Raw genomic sequence first — 23,255 nt, 5'->3', positions numbered from 1 at the left:
TGAATCAGGATAACACCACAGAAGTGCTATCATAAGGCAGGGATTACAAATTAAAGCTCAAAAATATATACAGAGGGTAATATGAATAGCTCTCCATCTAAACCTAGCTGGTTCTAGTTCTTTGGGCTAGGCTGTTCCCTTCATTAGACACTAGAGAAGAGAAATAAGAAGATTCTAGTTCTTTGGGTTAGGCTGTTCCCTTCATTAGATGCTTGAGAAGAGAAATAAGAAGATACATCTGGAAACAGTTGGGGATCTGAAGTTATTGTTTATTCTTGAGTCCTTCTTAAGGTCTAATAAAGATCAGAAAATTGTAAATGAAACTTAGCTAAGTCAATAAAATTAGCTTCCATCAGAGTGAAGATATCTAACTTGGATTTTGGACTTAATACAAACCTTCTTGAAAGAATGTAGGGACTTCCCCTTTCCATAGCACAAGAACCGGATGACTAGAAGAGATTTTGAAGCTTGCGACATCTTCTTTAGTTTCTGAGAAGTTTCTGAGATAGGTATACCAGAAGACTGCATGAGTCATCTTAGGACCCCATGTCCTATGTACTAGAAAAAAATCTGCTATAGTTTGTTTAGTCCTTAAAGTGATTCATGCAAGAGAGCTAGTATTTAGAACCCTGGAATAGCCAGCACAGGAACAAATTTGTGTAGGGAGAAATTTGGCTGGAACTTTCTTATTCTCACTTATACTTTCCATCACCAGGGAAGCACTGGTATCAGCAATGGTACTATTTAATAATTCCAGGGTTGTAAAGCAGTATCATGATACAACTTTGCCACCTCCCTCTCATTCTATCTTCTTATGCAAATTACACAGAGTAGAGAGGAATTTGCTTGATCACTATCAAAATGTTGGTAAAAGGAATAACTTGAGTTAAGGACATTTAATGGTAACCCCATTCCACAAATGGTAGAGAGTCTGTTTTAAATGGTAAAGGGAATGGGACAAACACCTAATGTACCAAGCACTTAAGAAATTTACCCTGACAGCTCTGTGAAACAGAATTTGTCCCTATTTTATGAATAATGACATGGGCTTGGAAACACAAGATGAGTTGTTAATAAGTCACTAGGCTCAAAATTGAACATGATCTGTGTTCCCTTTTCTATTATGTATGCTGTCATTCTTATCTTTATTTTTAAAATCCCACTGATTTTAACCTGTATTTTCTAAGTTGCTTTCAAAGTCATAATCCCATTGACTTTTAACATATCAGTTAAATTTTTAGAAAGAGCACATAAAATAGACACAGGAAAGGGAGTGAAGTAGAGTCAAGGCCAAAACAACACATCTTTGCTAGAGTCCCAGTACTTTGTACTGGTCAGAGAATGTGCTTCCTTGTCCTTTGGAACTTTCTGCCTGTCTCAGCTGAGGTACTGAATTAAGACATGTGAAATATTAACCTCTAAGACAGATCCTGGGGTCCAAGAGGACAGCAAACAGCCTTCACCACTATCTTCAAGTAGTCTTTTGAAAATAAGGGACATTGCCAGAAATGATGTTAGGTGATGTTAGGCTGTTTCTGATACTTGATGTAAAAGTCTTTCTCCCTTAACTGTTTAGATTCCTAAGCTTTTAGGAAGACTTACTCTACTCCGCAAAGGCCAAGTTAGGAAGACAGTAAGACTTTTGCAGCCTGCTCAACTGGGGAAATGAGACTATGTGAATGCATACTGAAAAGGAGTCCTTGGAATATTTTCCTGTAAATGCTGACACTGCTGTAGGGGCCTCAGTAATAAACCATGCCTGAGTCCAGGTGGTATACCCAAGTTATGCATTTACAGAGAGCATGTATTATTGCTTTTAACCCTTGGAGAGGATGCTGCAAGACTTATAGGACATATACAGCCCTGAACCAAAGAGCTTTTGGAGCCAAGTCAGATCAGATTTCAGAATTCCCCAAGCAGTGAATTTTGAGTTGAGGTGAGGTAAGATAGCAGCTAAGACATCAGGTTTGGGAGTCTTACACATTTTCACCATTTTCTAGCTCTGTGACTTGAGGCAACTTATCTAACATTCACTTCCTCACCTGTAAAATGGGATTATAGTTTGCAGAGTTGTTATGAGAAATCAGTAAGGATGTACATACAGACTTCAGTGGCTAGCATATGGAAAGTGCTCAATAAAGGGTAGCTATGATTAAATCAAACTGTTTCTTGACCCTATGTGTTATATTGTCTTGTGTTGCATCACACACTGCTTTTCCACAGTATTTAAACAAATTCAGAACAAATGGGACCAAGAAGTAAATAGCTAGTAAACAGAAACTTGGAGGAATGTAGTGCTTTAATTAGTAAGGCCCAGGTGATAAAGTAAGACAGTTTGCCAACATTAGAACCACCTCCTTTTAACTTTGGCTTCTGAGGCTACAGAATGTAGGCTCTATGGGAACAGGATGCTGGGAACAAAATCTAAGTTCTCAGAGAAGCCTGTTCTAGTAGATACTGAGTCAAATCCAAGCCTACACCACTGGCAGTTTAGAAGGTGTACCTCACATTACCCAAGGAACTTCTACTGGGATAAAAGCTCTTAAAACATCAATGTCCACACCACATTCAAGTGAATTAAATCAGAATCTCTAGGGAGGGGATGAAACACAGCTATCAATATATTTTAAAGATTCACAGGTGATTCTAATGTACTGGCAAGTCTGAGGTCCAATGATCTACTTCCACATTCCTATGTCCCCTTAAAGAAATATCAACTGGGTTTGACTATTGAGCTGGAAGAAACCTAGGGAATGATTTGGTGACCCTCTTTCATTATACACATTAGGGAAAACTGAGGGCAAGAAAGAATATATAACTTTTTTACAGACTCTAAAGAGTCTAGTTGTTAAACGGCTGGCTGGGGATAGAGTTGGTATCAGAAGAAATCTAGACCTTAACATAAGACTCTACTGTCCTATTCCTAGAGATTATATATGTCAGCTTTTGTAAAACTATTTTTTAAGAAGACTGCATAAAGCACATTACACAGAGACTGAAACAAGAATACCTTTCATTTAATAACATACTAAGTGAAGAACAAGAAGATAGCTTAGGAGAATGGTTTGGACATGGAATTTCACAGATATTTTCTGAACCAAAACAGAAAAAGGATTTCATGTGGTCTAATTACACATTGCTACTAGATTCTTTTTTGCCTAGGTAGCTGGAGTTCTATTTGGTCAAACTGTTTCATTAATATTGATTTAGCTGCTTGGAAGAAAGTATTTCACTAGGTTTGAGACACAACTCACAGATCAAAGACCTCAAATTTATTTCAGTACATTCTCTACTACTCAGTACTAAACCTTGAGTTTTGATTGTTTTTGTTTTGTTTTAAAGCACGACAGGAAGTTTGAGTTCTTGAGTTGGCAACTTTTCAATGTTCTTGACTCATTATGACCTCTCCTAATTCTGTACCCACCCCACCCATTTTGTTTTCTAAGTAAGTTTTCATTAGGTATTTCTTCTACTAGTGCCTAAAAAATAGTCATTGTAATAGTGTTTAGGAGAGTTCAAGCTAGAAAAAGGAGCTTAATGCTATCCCAATGAGGGCCTATTCTTAGACTGAGCAATACAACCAATTCTCTAGAAATGTCTGAAAATTGTTTGCAAGTTGAACTTAAGTGTTAAGTTTATGATCTCTTTTAATCACATTACTCAGTTGTTTCAGTACAATGACTACGAATTTGAATGCTTAACTCCATTAGGTTTAGATAAAGAAGAAAGTATAGATTCATAATCAGAGTATGCTCTAGCCTCTAGACAAAGCTGGGCACAAGTTAATATGCTCATATGAACAAAGACATGCATAGGATTGAGTCTAGAATCTATCCCTACACTTACTCAGACTTTGAGAGAGAACACAGCATTGGAATATCCCTGTGGTCTTTGACCACATGGAATTTTGGGAAGATAGACATGAGAGGCTTGGGATTGGATTAGCTGACATTGGAGAGAGTACATCCATCTCCACACCAGCATTCCAGCCAATCACTCTACCTCAGTTCTCAAGTATGACCTCCTCTAGCTTAACAGGAAAACTGGAATCCAACTTTATCCTTTAACTCACTTCTACAAAGAGAAGGAAGTGACATTGAAACTCTGAAGTTTTGAAAGTCATGTTTCTGTTATTGCTTTACATGTCTGGTACTGGATCATTTGGGCTATGCTCTGACATCAGGGACCATCTAGGCACAGCTCAACCAGGCTATGCTACGTGTGTTCTGTACATCTCACATGAGCTGGGCAGGTCAATAAAGTAGGCACAACTTGACATGGAAAAGAGAATTGGGGATTTCTGGTCTGGTATACAGTGTGTTGCAGCCCAGATTGACTGAAGCTCTGCATTTGGGGGTCATTGGGTCCTGATCCCTCTAAGGGTGTGGTATTTGTTTCATTATCTGTTATTGTGTCTTTTGTGCTTGTCTTTCAGAAGCCATGTGGGGAAGAGACACTGGCAAGATAATGACTGCATTCTTGAGTCAAGTTCATAATATTAAGTGCCATTTCCAACCCATGTAGTAACTGCTTTTCTTTCTATTAGAAACATGTCAGGTCACCAATGGAAGGAGCCATGTGTGATTCCCGTTAAGTCTGAGGAGAGGCTATTAGGAAACCATTGTTCTGAGAGGAAGGATAATAATAATGGCTTTTTAAGGGATGGGAGAGGATTGGCAAAGGCCACCTTTCCCCATACACCTTGGGCTTTAGGCTCAATGGTAGCTGGCAATCTGGTGGGTAAATCTGTATAGCAAGACAAGACATTCCTGGGTAATGACCAATGGATTGAAGTGATCCAACATAGGGTGGGTGTGTGTGTTTGGGGGCATGGGAGGGCAAGGGAAAACTTCTTAAGGGTGAAGAATGTGTAGACAGTAAGAAGTTTACACTAAAGATCTGGGCTGAAATGTCAGGGTTCCCATCTGACCAGCTGAGGAGATACTCTGGCCCTTTGGGCAGGCCTCAGTACAGTGGCTGGTTGGGGGATGTCTGACCACACCGAAGGAGCTGTGTGACTAGACGGCCTGTGGGAACATGGCGGAATGCTGCTTAGCACCCACCTCTCCCTGACACACTACAGCAGGCCCGGGGGGGGGGGCGGTACCTGCTTCAGTCACCAGAGCACCTGCTTCAGTAGATAAAACCCAGCATGTTTTGCTGGTGGTGCAGTAGTGTGTACTAGGGAGCTATCACACGGCTGGGGACACCAGGCTGCAGCGACCGTGACAGAAGGGGATTCTCACAGAGTTTGGTGTGTCCAGTTGTGAAGTGATAGTAGCCAGAAAGTGAACCAAAAAAAGCACAATAGAAGAATAAGATTTTAAAAAGCTTAAGTGTTTATACATAACTGTAATGGGTGAATGGAATAAGCCAGTTTAAAATTTTGAACCTAGAAGAACTCTATTTTGTACTATTCAATGGTAAATTAGGATAATGTGTTTCATCCTGCTTCCCTGCCATCCTAAATCCAAGGGAAGAAAGTGTTCAAAAGAATGAGCAATTTACATAAATGACTTTAGGGTTTTAAATAAATAAAATTTTAAAACTACTAACATGGCGGTAGTGGCCTCTAAATTTTTTCTCTTGCAGAGCCTTTAGGGAGAAGCATTATGTAACTGTCACAAAAACACAGTGAACATATGATTTTTATTTTGAATTCAGAACCAAGGTGTATAATAGGTATTATACTTGATCCTTGCAGGAAAAGGTAGCCACAGGCTAATGAGTCAGGGTGACAGAAAGGGGGAAAGGGACTGGCATTATACCATTTGATCCGAAGGCTAGTACACTACCAACCTTGCCTCCGATGCACAGGTACCTACCCAAACTGAGCAGCCAACATTTCATTGTTTTCATGTCTATCCTTCCTAAGTTAGGTTAAATACTTCTACCAAAACTAATGCCTCTTCCCAGTTCCCAGCTGTTTTTTCAATAAATCATATAAATGACTCTTAGCAGTTTGTTTGCTAGAAAACACAATATGAAGTTGTGCTTTCTCATTTCCACATGAAATAATCCTGGATTAAGTCAACACCGATATGCAGCATATCTAGCACGTGGACTTCACGATACAACTGTTTATTCATTTGAGCTCCTCTGTGATTTCACTATGATGCTTGTACACATAAATCTTAATTGTTAAACATGTTCAACTTTACAATAGTCGTCTTGAAAGTCTATGTGGATATTAGAAGAGTTAAAGAAAGCATGTTATTAGAAGCATCTGCATTGAACAATTAAGCTATAAATGAAGACCCACATGCACTAGTAGAATTATTTTATGATATACTGCATCGGGCACTTTAAAAGCAGGCAAGTAATCATAAACTTTTCCTCTTCCAAAAACCTGTGCAAGAAACACTGCCTGATATTTGGTTTCTTCTTTAATAGCCTGGCTGAATTATATTAAATCCCAATGTGGTTTCCCTTTCCAGGCAAAGCGCAACATTTATATAATCCTCAAAGCCATTGCTTGAGTGTTTTTATACCTCTTTGCAACTCATGTTTCAGAGACATGCTGTGTTTCAAAGAGTTTAAAGAAAGAAGAATCCAGCTGCCTTGTAACAGCACAGAGTGGTCAACCTGAGACCTAGGCAGCACGTGATCATAGACAGACAGGCAGAACTTCTTTGTTGTCACATTTCTGTGCATAGACCAAAACCATGAACAAAAGTTCTCAGTTAAGTAGATGCAACACAAAATCAGTTTAAGTTATCTGATTCTAACACGTTATCTCTGGCTCTGCGTGGCCTTTGCAGTGGAATATGCCTTTTGTTAGGGTTCAATCTACCCTTAGAGTTGGCATCAACTGTCCATGAGAGACTCGCCATTGGCTCACATTCCATGTCTGATATGATTTAATCTAGTTGGGAAAGATATCTATAGCCAACAGGGCATTTGCACTCATTTTCAACAATATTCTTAACCCCCATGGTTAAGAATAATTTTTTAAAAGGCACTTACTGTTTACTATTTAATCTGTGTGTTTGATATAGCAATTGTACCTTTAAGGATGGTTCTTCACAATTTAGCTGATTTCCCTTAGAGAAGACTTGGCTGATTTTGAATAAGAAGAAGGAAAAAGGAGTCATTTAAAAATAAAAAGGGACTATTTATTTATTGAATTTCAGGTTTGCAGAGAACCATCAAACTGATAACCAGCCCTCTCCCTGCCTGATACCAGTGTTCTCCCCTGCTGTAGGTTAGTTAGGAAGTTTCCAGAATGCTGTCTAAAAGGCTAGGGGAACTCTTCCAGAAGAAAGTATAACAGTGTAGTCTCCTTTGTTTAGTTTCTGGTATACGAGGAGAAAGATAAATCTGTCAATTGATATATTAATATCACTCAAGTGCTGAAAATTTAGGTGACAGGATATAGTAAAAGTCCTGCTAGCCTACCTGCTTTGAAACTGTTCGTCCATGAATAATACACTAAGAAGCTACCGCACAGTGAGTGTGAGACAGATTAAGTGGCAGAAGTGCACAAGGATCCTTGAGCTAAAGTTCACACTCTGTCATTATTGTCTTATCTTCTGGGAAATGGTATTGGAACAGATAAATATGTGGTAATAAATAAATACATGTTTAACCTGTGGGATAAAAAGGTTCTAAGTTGCAGCACATTATGCTAAATGGAACAGATTTGGAATTTTAATTGCTGCTCAATTTAAGTAGCTGCATTGAACAATAAAGAGTCTAATGTACTGAAATATCTGTATACAGCTCATTGACTGCAGAGATAGATGAGCATTGGAAGTGCCAATTACAATTTTAAAAGCCTACCATTTAATATCAGACTTTTGCTTATGAAGTCTAACTAGGTGAGACAGGGTTTGTTTCATGAATTCTATAGATAAATAGAAGTTAATATAACCAAAATTTTACCTGTTAGTATCATGTAAGTTATCATCATTAATTGGTCATCCTTTCCATAAACATATCTAGACCTCTACCTTAGAGAACATGAAGCATAGTTGGAAAACTTGGATGAGTAATTCAAGGAACCCTGTATCTACCAGAGCCTTTAGGAAAAGGCTCCCCTGTGTGATCCCAAACATTCAACATTGTTCCTAACCTAAAGAAGCTTTTAAGAAGTCAATTACTATACCACCTTTGGCAAGTCATTCAGTGTCTTCTACAAAAAAATGTTTAAAAAGATGGTGGTGTGTCAGAGAACTAAGTTAAGAGCTCTCAGAAAATGGAGATAGAGCATACTGGTCTTTCCTGGTTGTAATATTAAAAGAACACAGGGAAAGACCTTGAGGATCACCTTCATCTGTACAGAGTTCAGAAGGTTTATTCTTGGATTTAAAGAGTGGCTTTGAAGATTTCTAACATATATTTCCACTAGATTGTTTTCTAAGTCATCTCTTGTATCACTAAAATCATTCCAGGACTGGGAGAAGGGGAAAAAAAATCTGTACCAGCTACATACAAACAAGATACCTATGAAAATTGTCCAGGTTATGTCACTAGACAATATATTCAAAGGCTCAAGTGTTGAATATTTCATTAATTTTTTTCTCTTTTTTTAAAGATAAGTTCCTGAGGTGCCATTAACCAATGATTTTGAGGAACCTAGAAAAATGCTATTTTTCCCCAAGTCCAATATAATTGTGTGCATGTGTGTGTGGTTTTTTTGTTTTTGTTTTACGTTTGATCTGGATGAATTCTATAAACATTGAAGAAGTAACTAGTGTCATCATATTCATATGAAGTAATAGTCAATGCAATATGCTGTTTCTTTTAAACCTATACTGCCAGGTCAATAAACAACTCAGCTTGGATATTTTAAAAGACAATAAATGCATCCACTAAACAAATCATCAATTCCTATGGTGTCAAAGGAATTGTCACTTCTGAAATGGATTAACTTATTTGAAATGATAAGTTTATATACTAGGACAATCTAGTTTTTCTGGTTTTCCAGACTATAAAGATTGATTTATTGTATCTATGCTTTTTAAAGTGTATTATCCCAAATCACCTCCAGCTGCAGAGAGTGTGAGTGTCAATCTAGTGCTGGGTGACCCTCTACTTCCATGTTAAAAGAGTTTGATTTAATTTAACAGTGAGATTACTGTTTTGTCTGACACTTGTCCTAAAAGCCTATGGAGTATGTTCTGTTTTCTAGTTCTCAGAGCTTTGGTTAGAAACTGTTGGCTTGAGTTTTTGTCCTTTGTGTTACTATTTACAAACATGCCTGACATTCAGTCACAAGTATCATTTAATGGTTAAGGTTTTGCTTAAGGACAAGAGGTCGGTAAAAAAGTCTGCCTTACCAAGGGACACTTGCTGAGAGTGAGCAGATGAAATGAGATGAGAGCTCTTCCTCCTCCCGTGATGAATGCACGCCATCTCCACCAGGTTCCATTACCTTTTTAAGATGATAAATCATGGAGGTGCCATTTGGGCTATAGTTCTAGCAGGAGATGATCTTATTGCATGCCACTTGGCTGGGCTTCCACTGAGATCTCTTGGCCCATTGTGAGACATTCATATTTACACTGAACTATAAAAAGGCTTCTGGTCAAACTACACAGGAATGGCAACATCAGTGACTCACTGTAGAGGAAGTTTCCTTGGTTCATTAAAAAAATGGAAGATTTAAGCAACATGTTTTATTAGCTTTTAGAACAATCTTGTCTATTCTCGGAACCATTAATGACCTGTTGCAAAATTCTGTGCCTGCTAAGTAATTGACACTTAAATATTTAAGGAAAATATAGGATAGATAGAAGTGATTAGATAGAGCCTCCATTTGTAGCCTCTCTTAATGATCCCTATTATGGTCATTAAATAAAAGTAACTTGAGCTGGTCCTTGGAGCTTTAGACAGATTCATTCCATGATGGCATCTGCTATTTTCTAGTCTTACTATGTAGGCATTTTTAGCATCAGAGAATGCAATTAGATAATTTGTTTCCTTAGCTGAACTCTATAGCCTTGGGCAAAGACAAGTCTTCTTTGAAAGCCACTATTAAGTTCCTAATCCAATCTTTATTAAAAAGACTCAATATTGTAGACAAGGAGGTTAAGACAAATTCTCAAAAAAGTCATGATCAAGCCCTTCTATACCTCACAGATGCCTCAAAATTTAAAACTAGGAATATGTTTATAGTTGTAATATATATATATATTTTAATAGAATGTACTCCTTAGCAAACTATAGAAGCATGTAAATAAAGAGTTTCACCAAAAAAAAAAAAAAGAGCGAGAGGTATCCTTAGTTCCACCAAAACAAGCAGAGTTCTACTTTTGGAGCTAATTATCAGAAGTGGGATATGATTAAATTTTCTTTCTCAAGTTCAGTCTCTCCAGTACTGATTCTATATTTGGCTAGAAACTGTTGAGTACCAACAAATGACATCCTTTTTGACTTTTAGAATCATTCTGTCCATCTCATACTGTGCCTAGCCAGTGACTATGCAAATGGTAACGCATTGGCTACCCTAGGTTTTGCTCTGAAGCCATGCTATTAGAAAATGGAAAAGGCTTCCAAATACTGACAGCTTGTTTTCTGCTCAGAGCACATGAGATTTGGTGATTGATCAATGCTCAAAGCCATGACGATTTAGACTGGAAATAGTGTGCGCCCGAATGCCAGTGATTAGCACCAGCATGTTGATTCACGCAATATACCTACATCCCTACTGTGTGCCAAGCAGTCTTATAGAGCTTGGGATATATCAGTGAGCAAAATAAAGGTCTATAACCTTAAAGGGTTTGCACTGTAGCAGGGGAAATACATAAGTGGATTATAGTCTTTCAGAAGGTAATAAATGCCCTGGAGAAAAGAGCAAAGTGGGTTGAGAGCACAGAGTTGGAGATGGCTTGAACAAGTTTAATAGAAACACAGAAGGAATACCATGTTTTTAAAAGCTAAGACTTTTGAATGATTATATTCAGGTGTGATGTTAAGAGTCTCTCATTTACTCCTGTAGGGAAGGTATCATTATCTCTACTTGACAGGAGGAAGGTGAGACACAGAAGCTAACCAACCTACTGAAAGTCCGTGGGTCTAATACATATTTTTACATGTATCTTTGACATAAGACAAAGGCCATTATTACCTGTGACATAAGATAAAGGTCTTATTACCTTCATTCTAAGATTCATTTCATCCTAAAAAAAAAGAGTCCCATGATGTCAGGTTTATAAAGACTTACATAAGGGAAATAATATTTTGAAATATTTTGAAATAGGTGCCTAAAGGAACATCCTGTAATGTGTTTGTTTTACAGCAATACAGGACCAGAGAGATTAAGTTAGCTCTTTAGACAGGTGAAATGTGCATTAGCCAGAAAATACACTGGGGAAAGAAGCATTGAGAGCAATCCTAAAAGATATTTACATCGTCTTGGCCAGAACACAGGACTGTGCTGGGTTATACAAGGGGAGAAAGGCTGAGAGCTGGGTCATAGTGGATTATGATGGGCTCTCAGACCTATATTTTGCCTAGATTAGGGATGATGTTGAGGTTTTGAGCAATGGTATGGAGATTGGGGCGGTGACAAATCCAGGGATGGAGCCATGGCATCAGTGAGGCACGTGGCTTTGTACTATGATAGTTGCATGAACTTGCCACTTTGATTCAACACTCGGTTTCTTTCATTTAAGTACTCAGCTAATCTTTTGGAAACAAAGCCCTTTAACTAAAAGGTTAAGGTCTAACAATCTCAAATGTCAGATTCAAGGTTGTCCCATCTTGCCAAGCTGTGATGCACAGTGACCCTCAGACTTCAAATAAACAGTGTCCTAAAGGTGGTTTTAAAAAATATCAAAGGCCATTCTATCTTATAACCTTCATTCTAAGATTAATTTCATCCTGAAAAAAAGGATTCCCATAATTTCAGTTTTATAAAGACATATATAAGTAAAATGATATTTTGAAATGTGAACACCTAAAGGAACACCCCTTATAAAAGGCAGCTATTGACTAAAATGGTTATTATAGCCCTTATCTGAGGCAGAATATATAGCATTTTCCTATTTCATATATGTTTGTCCACATAACTGTTCAGAGAACTGGAAAGATCAGTACTAAGAAAATGCTGTCAGAGGGTAGTAGCAGCGAGAGAGCCACATTTCTACTTATCCATTTTGAATAGTGGTATCAGTGTGACATGCGTCTCTATTAGAGATGCGCTAACTTGTCAGAGAGCAATATTTAAACTGCAGGTTAATCTAAAGTCTAACCTGGCCTGAAGATGGAATCATGAAGGAACTTTAGGACTCAGTCACATGAGATTAAATTCCAAAGCTGAGGGAAGCTCCGTCATGGCCACGAGCACCATCTGACGCAGACAGAATGCTGACTGTCCATAGTAAGCATTCAGCACTAGCAACTTGGCATCACTGATACTTACTGATCCAAAGTTGTTGAGAAAAGCTCCTGATAGAGTTTTAAAAATGAACAGTAAGTTTTGAATCAATTGCTCACTAGGGTTTGAAAAAATTCTTCCATGCTAGGATTTTGAAAGTTGGTTTCTGTTTGGTCTGCTGTTTCCAGACAGGTTTATTTGGGCCAATGGGGTCTGGGCAACAGTAATGAATTGACAACCCAATTTAAGCATTTTAAGGAGCCTACTGGATATCACATCTTTACCCACAATACAGCTGCGCATGCTAATTAAAAAGTGAGGTTTCTTTGATTTGGGCAGAAATTTTCTCAAATCAAAGGTTTAACTTCAATTATCTAGTACTGAGCCAAAGGTTTTATCTATGTCATCAATTTTTAATTAGTTCTTTAGTAAACAATTTAGTGGACACTTTTAAAAGGAGAAACAGAAGGAGAATAAGAAGTAGTCCTTGGAAAAAAATACCAGGTTGAAAACTAGTTACCATTACAATGATTATCAGTCAGGTGATTACATCCATTCAGGGGCAGATAGATGTAGGAGCTGTGATGAATACCCCATTAGTAGAAGTTAAACCAAGAACTTGCAAAGACCACACCATCTGAAGAATTTCAGTAACAGCTTGTCTCTTTTTCTCAGACCCTGAGAAGATATAAACTAGAGGAACATATGGGTACTGCTCATTATAAATAAACTTAAAGGTCTCAACTGTTTTACTTATACCAATAGATGATAAGGCAAGCTAAAGTTTCTAATTTTCCTCACTCTATAATAAATGAGAGTAGCTTGAGTCACTCAATCGCCATCTGGTTATTGTTTATTGAGCACCTACTGTACTCACTGCATTATGACATATACAGAGTGACAAAATAGACATGGTCTCTGTTCTCAGGGTATTTACTGTATAGTGGAGGAAAGAGAACAAGCAAGTAATAGTTACAACTGGTGCTAAGATTTTTAGAGGAAATGTTTCTGATTAGGATAGAAAGCCTCATTGTGATTAATAATGTTAATAAGGACAAAATTAGTATCACTTCAAGAATTTCTATGTAAATTGCTTTCTTATTTATATCAACCATGGAAAGATACAAATTTTGTTTTAAAGGCTTGATTGTCTTCTTCAACAGATAGTTTTAAAGTTATTACATTTACTTAAAACATTAATTAGATGGGGGATATTTACATTTAATGTTTGCAAGGCTTCTGTAGCCATATTACAATCTGGAGGTGCGTCTGTGTGCCAGAGCCGGTGAGAAGGAAGAATCTTGTGATGCTTTAGGGTATTAAAGAATGTCAGTGATGCTTCCTGCAAAGTTATCTTAAAATCTAAGTTTCTGAGTCAACACTATTTTCATGAACACCAGAAAGAAACACTATGCTCATTCGGCATTCAGCTTGGTCACTTCACAAGTTCATGGTCACTTCACAAGTTCAAGCAATTCAGAATTAACATGAATCTCTATATTCTAGAACCAAATGTGTTCTGTGGCCCTCTCAATTAGATTTTTCTGAGTACAACAGTGTCACTTTCAGATTAGGCCAAACTACTGAGTTGTAGATTTAAATGAAGTAATATTGTGGAAATGTAACCTGCCATATCTCCTCAGTGGCTTTGGTTATTTAAGGAGCATTACCTAGATACAAGAGCATTATAAAGGGGATATTAGATAGCACTTGGTTACTGTCAGCAAGCCCTCAACCAGTACTGGCTGCCTGAAGTGTCAGAATCTAAATCCTAAAACAGCACATGGTTGCACCTACTGCTTCTCTTAAAGAGTTCCCATACAGAAACTCGAATATTTATATCTGTCTGTATACACTATCTGAAAAGAGAATTACAGAGTTTATTTTGCACATGGATATATCTAAAAGATACACAACAGTATGTGTGTAGTTTAGCATGAAACTAAGCTCTCAGACTGTTTACATGTTTACTAAATCTGGCAAACCTTTGACCCTCCATTTTCCAAAATTATCATTTCTGTCCATAACTCTCCTCCCTCCCCAATAATTATTTTTACTTATTTTTAGCATTCATCCCCAATCTGTCCTCATTGTCACCCCAAGTTCCTGCTTCCAAAAAAGCTATACTACCTTGTATCATATACCTTGTCCCTCACAATTAGCCAACTCATATTGCAGTGTTATTTCAATATTTTCTCTGCACACAACATAGGCACTTAACATATTTAGAACACTTGAAGTAGAGAAACTCTTTGTGGGGTGAATTCTTCATCTTCTCAAAGAGACCAATGAGAATCTAAGTTGTGAAAGACTCTAGCTGTAATTGACCCACTTTCATGGCTGAACTCTTGTAGTAATGCCCTATCAGAGCTCAGGGACTTCCTGATTTTATAGTAATCAGGTATCAGGGTTCAGCTCCTTTAGCTACAGTCAAACTGAAATTCAAAGGTCTTCATAATTAGAATGCACAGGATATATATATATACACACATATATATATGTATACACACACACACACAGAAAGACAGAGACAGTAGGAAAGAGAGACCTGTTCCCTGGAAAGGTTGATCTCTTTCATTTCTCCTGGAGACATACAAACATACACCATGCTCTCTCATGTTGCCTCCCTAACTGTAATACTTAACTCTTCTTCCAGGTCAATTAAGTTTTGAGATCAGGGAATCATTTATCCTACTTTTCTGGGCCTCACATAGTCTGATAAAGAGCAGTACACTTAAGCCATTAGAGATAATACATATTATCCATTTGCTCTGTTGTGTGTGTGTGTGTGTGTGTGTGTGTGTGAAATACAGGTTTTCCTTTATTGCTAAACCATCTCCATGGAAATTCATCCTGCCAGTATAGCCAAGTTAATTTATCTGAGCCAGCATTTTGTTTTCCTAATTTAATAGAGATTTACAGCTTACCAAATAAAGATCTATGTTTTTGCCCTGACTCCCAAGCTCAGTGCCATCCATCTCTCCTTTCCAAATAGGATCACCTCATACTTCTCTGCCATCTGTGCTGTCTCTTGGCCAAACTGGCCAGTCAATATCCTTTGGATGTACATCTGCATGATGGGTATTTCCTTGTGTACTTCTGCCTAGGATGTGTTTATCATTAGCTGACTGCCACTATTCCTTTAAAGGCCAAGTCCATTATCACACTGGTGGTCCTTTTCTCTCTCCAGACCCTACTCTGTACAGTTTGATTATAATATAACCATATATTGGTTGAGTAGTCATCATTTTCTCAAAATTTCTTTTTGGCAGCAATTACCAACATCTGCATGTGTACTAGCAGGTATTAGGTTAAGTATTTTTATACAACTTTTTGTAACAACCAGCATTCAGTCATTGCGAACTTTAGACCAGCTGAATAAGTCAGAAATCCCAAAGAACAAGTTATGAGGCAGTTGAGCGAACATCTGTGCATCAAGATGTCCTTTAGGAAACAGCTTGAATGTCGAATAAAATTACCATTTCAATTCAAATACATGTATGTTTCTGAAAAGTCTCAGCTATAGTCGAACCTTGGTCCAGGCAGAAATCCATATTAAATCTTATTATTAACTATGAATGGAACAGTTCTATGAGTTACATATTTTCTACTTCAAAAATGACATTGCATTTAAGATGTTTGACTTTAGAGGCAATGTTGAAAAAAAAAAGTAAAAAATAACATCACTTCTACCCAGTACTGGTGTATTTAAAACACAGCTAAGGCTCCTCTTTAGAGGACAGGTATTTGAGCACCTAATATGTGTACCATTCTGACTTCAATCCCTTTATCCAGAGGTCTATTGTTTCCTGTCTGTAGTAACACTATGTCCCAAAGCCAGACTGGTTCAGCATTCTTCGTATGACTATGTCCGCTCTGTTCGAACACATTTGGTTTATTTCTGCTATACTAAATGGTAACAGAATGCACTTTGGCATTTGCTTTACATTTTATAGATTAGAACAGGTCTTGGCCCCCTAATAGGACACCTAAAATATGAGAAATTAGTGGGGTCACTTGGGTGCAATGTTTAGAACAAGAAGGGCAGCTGTGTCCAATTTGGACATACTGAGTGAAATTATTCTTCACTTTTCAGTTCTTTGAGTATGGATTAATCGTAGAACTTAAGAGGACTCAATTGTCCTGCTCAGATGAAATTTAAGTGGTACTTTAAGAGTCAACATCTGGGTGCCTGTGCTGCTTTACGAAGCATTACCACATTCTCCTGCTTGACCTTCACATTCATATATAAGAAAGAAGGTCTTCTAATTTTCAGCCTGAATGTGTTCATTTCTAGATTTTTGCTTACTCAAAGCTCCCAAACAATGAGAATGAGAGCATTTTCTAAATACCAACTTGGTTGTTGCATTGAGTATTGTAGTTCTAGAAAGGTATATTTCGGAAGCAGCAGCTCTGAAGAAGTATTTTTTCATTAATTCTCCTTTAATTTTAACTTTGAGGCAACTCATTTTGCCAATGGAGAAACTGAAGCTCAGATGTTATAGCTCTTGTCTTAAATGGCAAAGCGGGTTGTGTACACATTCATTCATAGTTTAGAGCCCAAGCTGATCTATGTTACCTCCTCTGGTTACTAACTCTGGTTAAAACCAGAATTCCATTTTTCTATTTCCACACACCCTTGTATTTTTCAGGCTCGTGTGATCTCTGCTAAAGATCAGTCTCTGATTAACAGAAACTTATGATTGTTTTGTAAGGTGGGTGAGGCAATGAAGAGTCAGAAACACTGAGTCTGGCAGAGCTGCTGTCCCACTTCAGGTCTAGATTCTATGTAGTCGGCATCACATGATGTAGTCTTTCTTCTAGATTTCTACTCACTGGGACTTCTTCCATTGCCAGTCTAGCAACATTTTTTCATATAATAAGTACTTACTAATATTCAGATAAACGCCAAGAATTGAATCATAAAGACTCATGCTTGAATCCTGGCTCTGCTACTTACTGATATGACCTTGAACAAGCTGATATGCACAGATCATACTGGAGCTAAGAAATGGAGATTTTTTTTCTATCAGAATTTATTTAAAGTGAAAGTCATATGGGAGAATGAAACAGTACTTCATAAACCATGAAACCACACACAACAAGTGTTATGATTCATTTACCAAAATATGGAGGAGGCTTCATCTGTGCTCTGGGCATGGCACGAGAAACAAAATAAAAAGTTTATAGGTTAGAAAAAAATCATCTGTCTCAAGGATAATGATCTAGTTTACTAGAATCTTTTTTAAAAGAAGTAACTGGGACAGTCTCCTAATAAATGGAGGTTAATTATACACTCTAAAAATCCCGAAGGAGAGGAAGGATTTGGAAGTGAGGTGATAATATAAAACTAAGGAGTGCATCAATTTTCTAGGATCAAGAGAGCAATACTTGCCATGGTAGGAAAAATGTCAAGGTTGGTGCTTTTTCATCTTCCTGCATCCTAAGATTCAGTTAAACTGAGTGCTGCTTAAATATTTTGCTTTATTATTTCCATGACTGTAGGAATTCAGACACTTTGTTATGCTTTCCCCTGAACAACTGAACTATGAAAGTTACTTTTAGATCCCATGGAGGGCTTGTTGAAATGCAGCTGAATGGATTCTCCTGCTAGACTCTGGCTCAGTGTTTCTGGGAGAGGGACCAAGAATTTGCATTGTTGACAAGTTCCCAGATGATGCTAATGTTGGTCTAGGGACGACACTCTCAGAACCTCTGTCTTAGGTAAGTTCTCTCTAGCTGTGAAATACACCCCACGCTAACTAGGTGTCCTTGAAAGACCGAATGAATTTGATTATTAAATGAGAACTTACAGGGGTCCACCTGTGATATAAAGATCTAAGTTTGTTTCAGAGTAACACTTTGCATCACATTTGCAAAGGAGCCACAGGATAACTTTTTACCCAGAGAAAACATTGAACTACATATCCCTCACCTTCATTTCTTCCCAGTTGAACAGCGTTTCAAACCCCACTCTTCCAGGATTATTATTGCTTCTTCCACCTGCTCCCTTTACTCTGTGGTTACCTAAAAATCTAAGTGGCAGCCCTCATGCTTTCTGCCTCTTGGTAACTTCCCTACAGCAGAAAACTCGCTTGGTTTGTTCTGAATGCTCAGAATTCATACTAGTTTAAGGTAGTTGAAGGTCACTTGCCCCTAGCTAGTTTGTATAAGTTATGGAAGCAGAGAAAAACTGCCAGTCTTCTTCTATATGGAGACAATAGCTCTTATGTTCCTGAAATTTCATAAGCCTTCATGTTTTGCTGTCTTGATGATGTAAGAATTAGCAAGAATTAGACAATGAATATTAGGATTAAAATAAGTTGAGAAGAGGAAAAGGATGAGGTAGGTGGACAGGAGAGCCTATCTTCCTTAATAAAAAAGTAACTTCCATTTTTAGGCCAGGAAGCAATTTGTTCAGATTTTGCTTACCCAAGAGTGGCAGCCTTCCTTCCAGGGCAGGAGAAGGATGCGGAAGGGGAGTAACCATGGCAACCTGCCCAGCTCTGTGGCCAAGGAGAGTATGGGGCCGCGCACAGCACCGAAGGCTTTTTATTTCTGGCCCAGTCACTGTTAGTATGGGTGGTCCCTCCCTTCCCACTTCCTTCTGCTGTAGTGCTGACTTGGGAGAAGGATTTCTCTGTCTCTATCGGGAGTCTGAGAGGGAGGGGTGGAGAAGACTTCAAGGAGGCCAGAGGCGGTCGGCTTGACCGCACCAAAGTGCAGGCTTCCAGGGGGAGCACAGAGAGACACTCCCTGTCTGTTCCAGCGTGAGCACAGCAAGCATGCTGGCTTTGTTAATATTAAGTGCTGGAATGATTAACATTTTTCAGGTAGTTGAGCAGTGTCCAGTTTTGACGAAGAAATTCTGTACTGTGCCTTCAGTTTCACAAAGGTACATAATTCAGTTGTGTAGTGGGCAAAAACAAAACAAAGCATACATTTCTAAGATGGACTAAAGCATTTTAAGCATAGTAGATTTAACAATCTTCCCCATAAACCTGTGGGTAGGTACGATGATTCTCTCCAGATAAGAAAGCTTAAGCACAGAGATGTTACACAATGTGCCCAAGGTCACGTAAGCAGCGGTGGGGTAGCTGGGATCTGAACGGAGGCCGTGGGTCTCCAGAAGCCACACTCTCAAGCCCTGCTGGGTTGTGCCAGGTGACAGGCAGCAAGTGGCAGGAATGCCAGCTCTGTGTGCCCACTCCCTACATCATTTGTTCCCCTCATCAGAAATAAGCATGTTTTTTGAAGAAGAGGAGACTTGCTCATCTGCTTTCCTTCCAATTCACACAATTAATCCAGTCAGGACACGTTACCACGAGTTGGGTTTCCATTAAACATACATCCCTGATGTTCCAGTTCTCCCCCCTAAGTGTGATTCTGGTCTACCTTGGTGCAGTTCAGCTGCACAGCTTCAATTTTAGAATCACACAGGAGCACCAGAGAGCATTTTTAAATACCACATCCTTTTCTTCAGGTGCTTCACCCTGCCAGCCTAGTTCTCATTCTGGTTCTTTTTGGAGAGTGGAAAACCTTATGTGTTCAGTCAGTTAGCAAAACCTCCCCAACCAGCCTGCTTCAAGACTTTCCACCTGGGGAAGCAAGTTCTGACACCCAAGGAGGGCAGCTTCACCTGCTGGGAGCTCAGTCTCCAGCAGCCTTCTCAAGTATTTCAGCCTGCGAGAGAAAGCATTAATTAACCCCTCAAGTCAGGAGAGACTGAGAAAGAGAAACACGTGAAGCCTGCAAAATCATCCAGGTAAAAAATATTGGTGGTAGCAAGCTTAAGCTTACAGACACACAAGGGTAGAATTAGAAATGAAGCTGCATACATTCACAGTACCACCAAGAGTCCACATGTCCATAAAGCCTCCTACTGCCCAGGTGCCATGCAGCAAGCCATGTTACCTTCATACTCTCTTAATTTTCTGGTAATGAAGCCATGGCCAAGCAGACCAAAACCTATCACCCCCAATCAGCTAGGCAGCAGCTTCCAGGGGTCCCTGTACCACTTTCATGTCAACAAGTGTCTTAAAGGTAATTCCTTCAAATGAAACAAGGTGTCTGAAATCCACTCAACCTTTGAGCACGGCAGCCAGCCTAATGCACAGGAATTTGGACTTTTAGTTGAATCTAAAACTATAAAAAGTCTAGAGTGGAAATGCAGACTCTGCATTCTGTCCTTAAATTAGGCAGGGCTTTTATTTAACAAGTGCTCTGGCTCCCTTTCCTTCCTCACATCCTCAGGTGAAGATCAACTGTGTCCAAGATCACCGGAATGGCAGCTACATATGTCACAGCTCAAAGCTGGAAGACATCCCATTACCATCTACTTGCTCTTGTAATACATGACAATGTAGGAGACTGTAGCTTCAAAGAACTGGTTTCTAGGGCAGTTATTTGGGTAAGAAAGGTTAGATAGAGCTGGGAGTGTGAAGGGAAGGGGGAAGTTGAGTTATTCACCAAGAACAGGAGAAAGAATCCAGTCTGCGTAGGAAGAAACTGATTGGCAATTTAGAAGAAGTAATCTGTCTAGGTAATCTGGTTCTCCTTTGCGCTTTCTCTAGGAGAGGGTTGACATTGCACACTCCATGTTTATTAAGTGCGGTATTGTTTATTGCCACATACCCAGCACTTCACCAAAAAGGTCCTTCTCCAAAGAAGGACAGCTCATCCCGAATACTCCTGAATTCTCAAGGCAATAAACTTTCCTACGGAGTCATTGAGGCCTATCTCCCCTCAGTGAGAGGCAGACAGAACCAGGGGTGTGGGGGGCAACGGGCCCAGAGAAAAGCATCCTACCCAAGGTCCAACGCCGGCGTAAGAAGCAAGTGTGGAGATGTCATAGAGCTTGGGGACAGGCCATTTGGAAATGGGGCAATGCTCCCCCATTTCCAGCTAGTTCTTCCCTCCCCAAGAGCCAGTATGTGGGGGGTCCAACCTCAAGCCTGTAAAGATCAGTTATCTATCCCATCAAAGCCATTCTAAGAGCCTTATCAGATATCTTAAAGGCCTTTTTTTTTGTAGCTGCTACTTCTGCTTGAGTTACTTCTGTCTTACCTCCTTCTCCCCCATTCCCCTGTTTTGTCTGCTTAGGGCCAGAAATTTTTTCATTAAGTCACTTTATAGTGCAATAACAACATTTACTATTCATGAAGTCGCCCCTCCATAATTTTTAAGTCTTTCCATGTGTCTGGAAGCTTGTATCTGCTCTTCTCGTTTTACAGAGTGCCTCTCTTCCTTCCAAACACAAACTAAAAAGAAAGAGGAAAAGGTGGGGGGGGGGTTGTGGGGGGTGGATGGGGTGGAGATAACATCCAGATTCTTAAGGGTTTTTAAGCCAGTTAAATTTCTCTTTGGACTCAAAACAGTTCTCCTTGCTGAAATTGACTGCGAGACCTGACTTCCAGGCTAAGAATGAAGTCAAGAGGAAAGGAAGGCAGAAACAAATAACAGAGTCAGCTCTATGCTATGAAAACCACTACGTTGACTGGGGCAACATGGCTTTAACCCATTCATTTTTTTTCTCCTCTTTTCTGGAATTCTTTCTTAATCTTTCCAGCCAGCTTATAGCCAGCAGGCAACCAGCACTTAAACGCTCTGCGCTTCGGGGATTTAAAACAAGTTTGTTCAGTCTCCTGGGCAGATACTTTCTTAAGAATGCGTGTGTAAGACAAAGTTCACATTTTAATGCCATATGTTGTCAGTCACCAGGAAAAAGCTTCTCGTGGACACAAACCACGTCCCCAGCCTTTGTCACACGGCAAAAATAAACACCCTTGTTGGAGTTAATTGGGCGGTCAACAGCCACACCAGCGCAGCCACACCAGCGTCCCCCCAGGGCTGCCCGCAGAGCCTTTAAAGAAGCACACAGACACACACACACACAACAGGGAGGCGCTTGTTAAATGTCACAAGCCGGACATCTGGAGTGCGACCCAAAGGTAAATGCGTTCCGTGGAAGCGGAATGGCAGGCCACTAAACCGTTTGTTTCCCCGAAATTTCTAAGATTCCCCAACAGTCCCAGGTCTGCACCCCAAGAGGGAAAAAGAGCAAAGGAGGGAAAGAGGTCGCAAAAAAAAGAGAAAAAATGGAGCCTAAGGGAAGAAGGATTTGAAAGCTACTCACAAGCCAGCTAGCGCCACTGCGAAGCGAGCATGATGACCTCCCCGAGCCGAGCCTCCAGGCTGCCGGCAGGCGACACCGCGGGCCGCGCTTAAATAGCCGCCGGCCGGGGAGCCTCGGAGCCGCGCGGCCACTCCCGGCGAGATATGGTTCTAATCAGATGCTGGCAGCTGAGGACTCCCCAGGAATGCGCCGGGATGTTTTTGCTGCCTGGGCTTGGTAACTCCCCCTCAACGTGTCTGCTGAGTCTTCCAAACTTAACTGTTTATTAACTCGAGCTGCAGCCCCGCAGAGCGGCGGCTCCGGCGCCCGGCTCGGCGCCCATCAGCGGGGGCGGCGCGGGGCGAGCCGAGGGAGGGAAGAGCACGCGCGCAGTCCGCCCGCCAGGGCGCGGGGCTGCGGGCGCGGGACGGGGAGGGTGCAAATGAGGACAGGAAAGGGAAACCCCGCAGGAAAGGGGTGGGATCCACCCGACCTTCGTTTCACAAATTCCTTGTCTGGATTGCCACTTCGAGTGATGTGGCACGCGAAGTCATCCTCACCCGTCGGGGCCCTCTGAACAAAGGGCTGCTTTACTCCTGACTTCTCCTGGCAAGAAGCTCAGATCTGCTGTTCCCAGGGTTGAACGTGTGCTTGCCCCTTTTAAAGGAATTCGTGGCTTTTTCTAAGCAGATGTAGGTGCACTTAAATTGGTGGGAAATCTGTAGGTGTGTATGTCAGTCATACTTTATGTATGAAATAAATTCCTGTATATACAGATATAAAAGCAATACTCTATGAAATCGATATACACAAAAATGT

General features: G+C 39.8%; 1 protein-coding gene across 4 annotated transcripts in view; it reads right to left on the bottom strand.

Annotated features, from left to right (window-relative positions):
• DAB2 (DAB adaptor protein 2) overlaps positions 1-22,794 on the bottom strand; it is a 46,790-nt gene extending 23,996 nt beyond the window's left edge. Inside the window, exon 1 of one of the 4 annotated variants that reach the window (XM_036910859.2) lies at positions 22,458-22,794. The gene's annotated coding sequence lies outside the window, so the exon portion shown is untranslated. Of the gene's footprint in view, positions 1-18,754; positions 18,774-22,457 lie in introns of those variants that run through there. The other 3 variants (XM_036910858.2, XM_036910860.2, XM_057495602.1) reach the window with 3 other exon arrangements.
• Positions 22,795-23,255: the final 461 nt, after the last annotated feature.

This window comes from Manis pentadactyla, chromosome 2 (genome assembly GCF_030020395.1).
Source record: "Manis pentadactyla isolate mManPen7 chromosome 2, mManPen7.hap1, whole genome shotgun sequence".
NCBI lineage: Eukaryota > Metazoa > Chordata > Mammalia > Pholidota > Manidae > Manis > Manis pentadactyla.
The sequence above is the reverse complement of the archived record's forward strand: the minus strand, read 5'-3'. Positions and strand labels throughout refer to the sequence as shown.